The sequence below is a fragment of the Panthera leo genome, chromosome B1, assembly GCF_018350215.1.
Source record: "Panthera leo isolate Ple1 chromosome B1, P.leo_Ple1_pat1.1, whole genome shotgun sequence".
NCBI lineage: Eukaryota > Metazoa > Chordata > Mammalia > Carnivora > Felidae > Panthera > Panthera leo.
This window is the reverse complement of record NC_056682.1, coordinates 60,584,747-60,593,822: the sequence shown is the minus strand read 5'-3', so window position 1 is coordinate 60,593,822 and position 9,076 is coordinate 60,584,747. Positions and strand designations below refer to the sequence as shown.

The window sequence follows — 9,076 nt, the reverse complement described above, 5'->3', positions numbered from 1 at the left end:
GGAAAGATGGATGCACATAGTGTGGCAGAATGGATAAAAAACAAGACCTATCTATATGCTGCTTAAAGAAACTCACTTTAGATCTAAAGATACACACAGATAGAATGTGAAGTGATTGAAAAATACATTACACACAAATTTAAAACAAGAGAAAGTTGAGATAGCAATACTTATGCAAGACAAAACAGATTTTAAAACAAATTTTAATGAGATAAAAAAGGAGATTACATAATAATAAAAGGATCAGTCCAAAAAAATATGTATAACACTTGTAAATATTCATGCACGTAACATACGAGAGCCTAAATATATAAAACAAATATTAATAGATACAAAGGTAGACAATGACAGTAATAAAACAATACCATAAGACTTTAACATTGGGGATCCAGAATATGGCTGTGTGATCAGTGTGAGCAATCCAGCCACTGGTGCAGTGCCTTCCGGCCTTCAGTGCTGTGTTGGAAGGCAGGGGATCGCTGCATCCTTTCAGCACTGCCACTCAGAGAACTGCAGAAGAGGACTGCAGTTCTGAGGACCCTCCTGATGCACTTGGACCCTCTCTTGCAGAACGAGCCTTAAACCTTAAAGCTGTGAAACTGGAGAAGGAAGTCCAGGACTTAACAATGAGATACCAGAGAGCTGTGGCTGATGATGAAAACATAAGGTGGCAAACCCAGATATATGTAGAAGATGCCAAGATATTGGAATCCAGAGTTTGTGTAAGGAGTTGGTAGAGGTGGCAGACATTTTGGAAAGGACTGCAGAGTACATTTCTGAAGAAACAGAGCCTGGGGACCAGAAGCTTACTCTGGAGAATATCTTCCAAGAGTTATCACTTTTAGAGGTAAAGCTAAAGAGTGTTTGCCAAACATGGCCTGGAGAAGATGACATCCATGGATGACAAATATGACCCTCATGAGTATGAACTCATCTGTCATATGCCCACTGGCATTGGGGTACAGCCTGGCACAGTGGCATTAGCAAGACAAGATGGCTATAAGCTTCATGGCCACACCATTAGCAGTGGAGTCTCAGAGAAGACTATGAATGGGCCATGAGGAACTGAATGTTCTCCTAGAGTGCAGTCACCTGTGGTTCCTTGATTTATTAAACTAAGTTTGCATTTGGAAAAAAGGAAGGAGAAGAGGAAAGGAGAAAGAGAAGGAGAAGAATAAAGGAGAAGGAGAATAAGAAAAGAAGAAGAAGAAGAAGAAGAAGAAGAAGAAGAAGAAGAAGAAGAAGAAGAAGAAGAAGAAAGAGGAGGAGGAGGAGGAGGAGGAGGAGGAGGAGGAGACTTTAACATTCCACTTACATCAAAGGGTAAACTATCCAGATAGAAAATGGAAACATTGACCTTAACATTAGACCTAATCAACTTAGGAGATTTAACAGCACATTTATCAAAAACCAGAAGATTATACATTCTTCTCAAGTACACATGAAAATTCTCCAGGATAGATCATTTGTTAGGTCAGAAAACAAGTCTCAATAAATTTAAGAAAACTGAAATCATATAAAGTATCTTTACTCAGCACAACGCTATGAAACTAGAAGCCAATTTCAAGAAATCTGGAAAACGACAACAACAACAACGAGAAAACACAAATCTAAACAACATGCTACTAAATAGCATCAATGAAGAAATCAAAAAGGAAATCTAAGAATACCTTAAGACAAATGAAGATGAAAACAACACTTGAAAATCTAAGAGATGAAGTGAAAGTCGTTCTAAGGGGAAAATATACAGCAATACAGGCTAACTTTAAAAAACAAATCTCAAAGACACAATCCAACCTTACACCTATAGGAAGTAGAAAAAGAAAAAGAAAAAAAGGAAGGAAATAATAAAGATTAGAGTAAAAGTAAATGAACTAGAGACTAAAAATCAATAGAAAAGATCAATAAAACTAAGAAATGGTTGTTTGAAATGATAAACAAAATTGATAAACCTTTAGCAAGACTCATAGAGAAAAAAAGGGAGGGACCAAATAAAATCAAAAGTTAAGAGAAGTTACAACCAACCCCACAGAAAAACAGAGACTACCATGAAAAACTACACACCAACAAATTGGACAACCTAGGAGAAAATGACAGATTTCTAAAAACATACAATCTTCCCAAATTGAACCAGGAAGAACCAGAAAAATTGAACAGGCCAATTATTAGTAATGAAATTGAATTAGCAATCAAAAACTTCCCAAAAAACAAAAGTCCAGTAACAGACAACTTCACAAGCGAATTCTCCCAAACATTTAGAGTTACTTATTTTTATCAAACTATTTCAAAAAATAGAAGAGGAAGAAATGATTCCAAGTTCATTCTACCAAGCCAGCTATACTCTGATATCTAACCTAGAAAAAAAAGAAAATTACAGGCCAATATCACTCAAGAATATAGTTTTTAAAATAGTCAACAAAATATTAGCAGGTCAAATTCAATAATACACACAAAAAATCATACACCATGATTAACTGGGATTTATTCAAGTGATGCAAAGATGGTTCAACATCTTGAAATCAACATGGCATATCACGTTAACCAAAAAAAGAATAAAAATTACATTATCATCTCAACAAGTGCAGAAAAAAGCATTTGACAAAATCAACCTTCACTGAAAAAACTACAAGTAATAAGTGAACTCAGTAAAGTGGCAGGGTATAACATCAATATATAAAAATGTGTTGGATTTGAATACACTAATAATGAAGTAGCAGAAAGAAAAATTAAGAAAATAATTCCATCTACAATTGCACCAAAAAGGATACCTAGGAATACATTTAACCCCAAAGGTAAAAGACCTGTACTCTGTAAAGTATAAAACATTGATGAAAGAAAATGAATATGACACAAATACTCCATGCTTATGGATTTGAAGAATTATTACTGTGAAAAATGTCCATACTACCCATAGCAATCTACAGATTGAATGCAATCCTTATCAAAATACAAACAGCATTTTTCACAAAACTAGAAAAATTAATATTAAAATTTGTATGGAACCACAAAAGACCTTGAATAGACAAAGCAATCTTTAGAGAGAACAAAACTGGAGGTATCACAATTCCAGGTTTCAAGACATACTACAAAGCTGTAGTCGTCAAAACAGCATACTACTGGCACAAAAACAGACATATAGATAATGGAATAGAATAGACAGCCTGGATAATAAACCCGCATTTATATGGTCAATTAATCTCTGACAAAGAAGGCGAGAATATACAATGGAGAAAAGACAGTCTCTTCAATACATGGTGCTGGGGACATTCTCATGAAACAGGACTACTTTCTAACCCCATACACAAAAATAAATTCAAAATCTATTAAAGACCCAAACATAAGACCTAAAACCATAAAAATCCTAAAAGAGAACACAGGCAATAATTTCTGTGACATCATTCATAGCACTATTTTTCTAGATAGGTCTCCTGAGAGAAGGGAAATAAAAGCAAAAATAAACAACTAAAGCTTTTGCCCAGCAAAGGAAACCATAAACAAAACAAAAAGACAACTTACTGAGTGGGAAAAGATATTTGCAAATGATATGGGGATTAATATCCAAATTACATGAAGAACTGATATACAACTGAACATCGAAAACACTAAAACATCCCATTAAAAACAATGGAGAGAGGACCTGAATAGACTTTTTTTCACAGGAGACATCCAGATGGTCAACAGGCACATGAAAAGATCCTCAAAATCGCTGTCATCAGGGAAATGCAAATTAAAGCCACAATGAGATTTCACCTCACACCTGTTAGAAAGGCTAAAATTGGCAGTTTGAATCGGGCTCCAATGAAAGAGTAGGCTGTGGGGTCTTGGTTTTCTAATTCTTTTTCTGCCTTGCTTGTTTAAGCCTCAGCAGAATTCAAAGGCTGGCAGTAAGGCTGGGAAGGACTCTGGAAAGGCCAAGACATAGGGACATGGCCAGCAGAGAGCTGGCTTGCAGTTGCCAGTGGGCAATATTCAGTGAAACCTAAGATGACCAGTCATGGACGTGTGGGCGTGACTGTCGCTGTGCAAGATGCAGCCATCGTGGAGTACCTCACCGCAGAAGTACTTGAATTGGCAGGAAATGCATCCAAACATTTGAAGGTAAAGCTTGTTACCCTTCCTCATTTACAACTTGCTATTCGTGGAGGTGAAGAATTGGATTCTCTCATCAAGTCTACAATTGCTGGTGGTGGTGTCAATCCACACATAAACAAATCTCTGATTGGGAAGAAAGGACAATCAAAGACTGTTTAAAGGATTCCCGGATTCCTTATTATCTCAGGACTCTAAACACTCTTAACAGCTGTCCAGTGTTGGTGATTCCAGGGGACTGTATCTCTGTGAAAAACACAACACTGCCTTTTTGTAATTCTATTTGAGCAAGTTGGAAGTTTAATTAGCTTTCCAACCAATCAAATTTCTGCATTTGAGTCTTAACCATATTTCAGTGTTACTATGGCTTCAAAGAAGCTATAGACTCTGAAGTAGTGGATTTTGATTGAATTGACTTTACAAAAAAACAAAACAAAACAAACCAAACCTGTATGGATTTTAATTGTGATGCAGAAGTTATAGTAACAAACATTTGGTTCTGTACATTGTTTCCACTCCAGTGGAAAAACTCATATCAGTAAAGGTCATATCCCACCCCCGTCCTGCAAAAAAAGAATGGCTAAAATCAAAAAGACAAGAAACAAGTATTGATGAGAATGTGGAAAAAAGGAAACCTCAGTCACTGTTGGTGGAAATGTAAATTGGAAGAGCCACTTTGGAAAACAGCATGGGCACTCCTCAAAAAAATTAGAAATACCATGTGATCCTTCCTAAGTTTGCTGTCTCTTTCTCCTAAGTTTACTGTGAACCTAAAATTGCTTTAAAAATGTAAAAAGTGAAGCAATCTACCTGGCTTATAAACCTATGACTGGGCGTAAAAAAATTGTATTGTTAAAAAATATTATGTATTTCCTCTTGTTTTCTATTTACCTCATGTTCTTTTTGTGACTACCACCAGCAGAATTAATTTCTTCATAATGAATGTGTAAACTTTGCCTGACTGTAAGGTGGGTATCAGGTTCTCACGGTCATTTAATCTCTGTAACTGCACAGCAGGCAAAACGGAGAATCCAGAAAAACTAGGAACGAAAACAGATACTAATTTTACTTACGATGACAAAATTGTCCTTTGAGCAAATAAATGGTTTAGCAAGGAGTCCTCACCATCATACACATGTTATCCCTATGACATTAGAGTGAGTCTGTTGCATCTCAAGTCCACATGTTTTACTGGTGTACTGAGGCTATATATAACTGAAAGAATGTTAGCAGTAAAAACTCAACTTATTCTGAAATTTATGAGAGGGCAATAAATTGAATTATACGGTGATCTCTTCTAGCAGTAAATTGTAGTTTACTCATTACATGTGTGTCTCTGCACCAAGATAGTAATGTATTTCCTTATCATTTTTTTAAGAAATAAATCTATGAAAGTTTTACAACCAAATCTCATGAGCCATGATTAGTTTCCCATCATTCCTGATTTTCTTCTTCATTTAGTTCCTGATATATAATGCCATATTTATAGGTAGATAAATTTCATGCTTAAATAATCAAATTTCATAATAACCTATTAGATGTAATTCTTCATATTTTTATATTTTATTTTGTGGATGCATTTTCTTCTTTCTTTTTTCTCCTTAGTGTCACTTCTTTAAGGTCAGATGTAGAAAACTATGAACAAAATTCCATGTGATACATATCATTCAAAATCCTACAATGCTATGTAAATTTAACACTGCCTTGATATGCTTTTAGTGGCCTTGGATACAAGCCCATTTGTGTTGATAATAATGACAGACATTAATTTACAACATCTAACAGGTTCCTATTTTTTTATTTTGAATCTTGAGGAATTTCTAATGAAACTGCAACATAGGAAATCTTGAACCTAATTGAAAAAAAAGTGACACACACTTTTAGCATACTCCCTTTATTTTTGAGTAGTTTTATTTCATTCCCCTTTATATTAAGTGGAATGACTTGAATAGGTTTTGCAATTATGATGTGAACATAACGTATTTCTCCAAGTAGCCATATTTATTAAGTCATCTTTCAGAAATGTGTTGAATTTGGTAGACATAATTCTATTCCTTGCATTGCATTTTCTGGCCCACAAAGTTTATTCATCATCTATTTTTTACAAAAATATGTTTTTATGCATTATGTGACTGATATATCTATGAAGTTTGAGGTACTCTCAGTGGTAATAGATATCAGTAAATGTAGCTAAAATTGTTTGAGAAAGTAAGATAATAATTTAAAGATAAAAATATACCATTGGAAAAGGTTTAAAATCCACCAGTTTTATTTGTTCTTTGAATGGCATTTTTCTTAGAGTATCTTACTATTTAATTATCTAGTTTAGGACTACAGCTGTTTATGAAAAAAAATTTTCTGCCAATGAAATCTAAATAAAATTAAACTTTCAAATTGATTACTGATAACATTTTCATATGTATTAATGAAGATGAATGAATTTAGAAGTGATCATGGCTTAAAAAATATATTGCTTTTTAGACTGCAAGAATACTATTTTTGGAATCCTGCCTAGTACAAAAATTAAAATAACTACCCAATGAAATTTTGGTCTGGTTACATATATATAAACAGATGCTGGTGTGACTATATGATTTAACAATTATTTTCCCAAACATTATAATGTATTCTTTCTTTAACTCTATAACCATATTTTAAAAGTAGTTTTATTTCTATTATCTATTGATTTTGGCTCATATTTTTTAAATGGCATTTATTTGCTAACCTTCTCACCTACAGTACTGTTCCAGGAATGAGACTTATGTCCATGTGCCAAGGTGCAGCTGCTATAGTTATTTATTATGGTACTTTTGGATCACTGTCTGAAAAGTAAGGAACTGTCCCTAGATACTGAATAAGAATTATGTGTATTCCCTTGCCTATTTTCTTTCAAGCCTTTCCCTTCCAATTACATCCAGATGTCCTAATACCTTATCATTTCCAACAGTATGTAACCATGATGATTACATCTTTGATTCCTGATTGAAATCCATATACTGTGATGAAATTATGCCAAAATATTATTTAGCCTTCTTCTGGACATTAATTTGTTCCATCCGCTTATCCTTCATACAACAGCTTTGACCAATAGTCAAATACTATAGTCATAGTCACATATTGGACTATGAGTTATCTTCACAGAGGCATATGAATTATGTATTTCCTCTATATTGACATAGGCAAATGGCAGTTTTATAAATTCATTAATGCATATTTGAAACTCATAGATTCAGCAAGGTCGGAGGGACACCTGATTACCTTTTGTTGTTGTTGTTGTTGTCAACATATATGCTATTTATGTAATTCAAACTTATTTAAACATATTCTCATCTTTAAAGTTCCAAGAGTTTAGAAGTAAGATTGCTTCTGCCAATGAAGACCCTTGTTTGGTTCTTTGCAAGATCACTACAACAGTAGAATGCTCTCTTTTGATCACCAGTACTCCCATATAAACATTCAGACAAAAAAAGATAAGGGAGCCAAGATGGCAGAACAGCATGGAAGTTTCTTGTGTGTCTTCCATCATGAAATACAACCAGACCAACACTAAACCATCTTGCATACCTAGAAAATTGATCTGAGGATTAACACAACAATCTGCACAACCAGAACCACAGAACTCAGCAGGTACACAGCAGAGAGAGGTGAGCTGGGGGAGAGAGAAGCTGCGGAGGGCAGGGAGCTGCTTTGGTGTGTGGAGAGAGGACAGGGGGCAGGGGAGAATAAGGCAAAAGCACCCCCCCCCAAAAGCAGCTGGAGAGAAAGTGGAAAAGTAGAAAAACAGCCACAGGGATGGAACTAAAAAGGGAGAAAGGAGAAGGTTTAAATTCCATTAAGACTATAAACAGGGGGGAACACAGAGTCTGAAACTCTGCAGCTCGATCCCTGGCTGTGCTCTGGCTGTGCTCTGGTGCTCCTGGTGAATCCCCAGGATCAGAGTGGAGTCCGGGGTTCTTCAGGCCACATGGGGCAGATGGTTTCCCTGCTGGGAGGACACCTATAGAGGCTGTGTGGGTCCCCCAAAGGCAAGGCCCCAGAGGACCCGGGAGAACAACCACATTCGCTGGTGCTAGAACAAGGTTATTAAGGGTAAAGCCTGATGCCAGATGTGTGTTGTGCTTTTTCTATAGTACCTCAAATGCTGCTGTTACATAATCTCACTATTTTTCCTGGGGTGGGCTGGCACCTGGCTGCAGGCTCTGGGCATCGGCAGCAGCACGGTCCCGCAAACGTTCCTGGGTACAACTGGCACACGGCCCTTTTTGGTGAGACCCTCCACACAGGGGCAGAACGGATCAAAGCTGCAGTCCCTCAGAAGTAAGGGATTGGGAAAAACAACCGAATATGTGACAAAACTCAGGAGGGAGGTGCTGCCTAGGGCTTGGTCATGGACTGTGTAAAAGAGTGGAGTGGATGGAAGCAGAAGACAAAGGACAGGTACATGATTGCTAATCAGGGAGAGCAGAGTTCCAATACTAGAGACTGGTAGCTGGGTGATGCCATTTTCACCGCTCCCAGGCATGCACATACGCACCTGCAAGCACTACAACAATCCACCCCAGTAAGCTAAGCAGTGCCATGAGGTGGAGAACGGAGCTGTTACACTAAGCCCTGCCTAAATGAGCCAACCTCAGTCTTCAGGAACACAAGTCTCTCTGACTGCTTAGTTTAAGGACTATAAAATGCTTCATAGGTTGACATCTAAGGGAAAACAAAGTAATTTCACTAGTATTTCAGTCTGGTTGCCAGTCCATCTATTCAATTTTATTTATTTTCTTTTTTTCCTCTTTTTTCTTTTTCATTTCTTTTCTTTGTCTTGAATACAAAAAAGGAAAAACTCATTTTTATTTTCAATTTTTATTAAAAATATTTTTCTTTAGGTTTTTCTACTATAATTTTACTCTTGTGTATTTTTTTTCAAATTCTATTTTACTTCTGTCATTATATTTTAGTGTACTTTAGTGTATTTATTTTTTCAAATTTTCAA

General features: G+C 36.0%; 2 pseudogenes; both read left to right on the top strand.

The window, feature by feature from the left end:
* Positions 1–395: 395 nt before the first annotated feature.
* LOC122218386 lies at positions 396–1,061 on the top strand (annotated as a pseudogene).
* A 1,439-nt stretch (positions 1,062–2,500) lies between these two features.
* Positions 2,501–4,251, top strand: LOC122218385 (annotated as a pseudogene).
* The last annotated feature ends 4,825 nt before the right edge of the window (positions 4,252–9,076 follow it).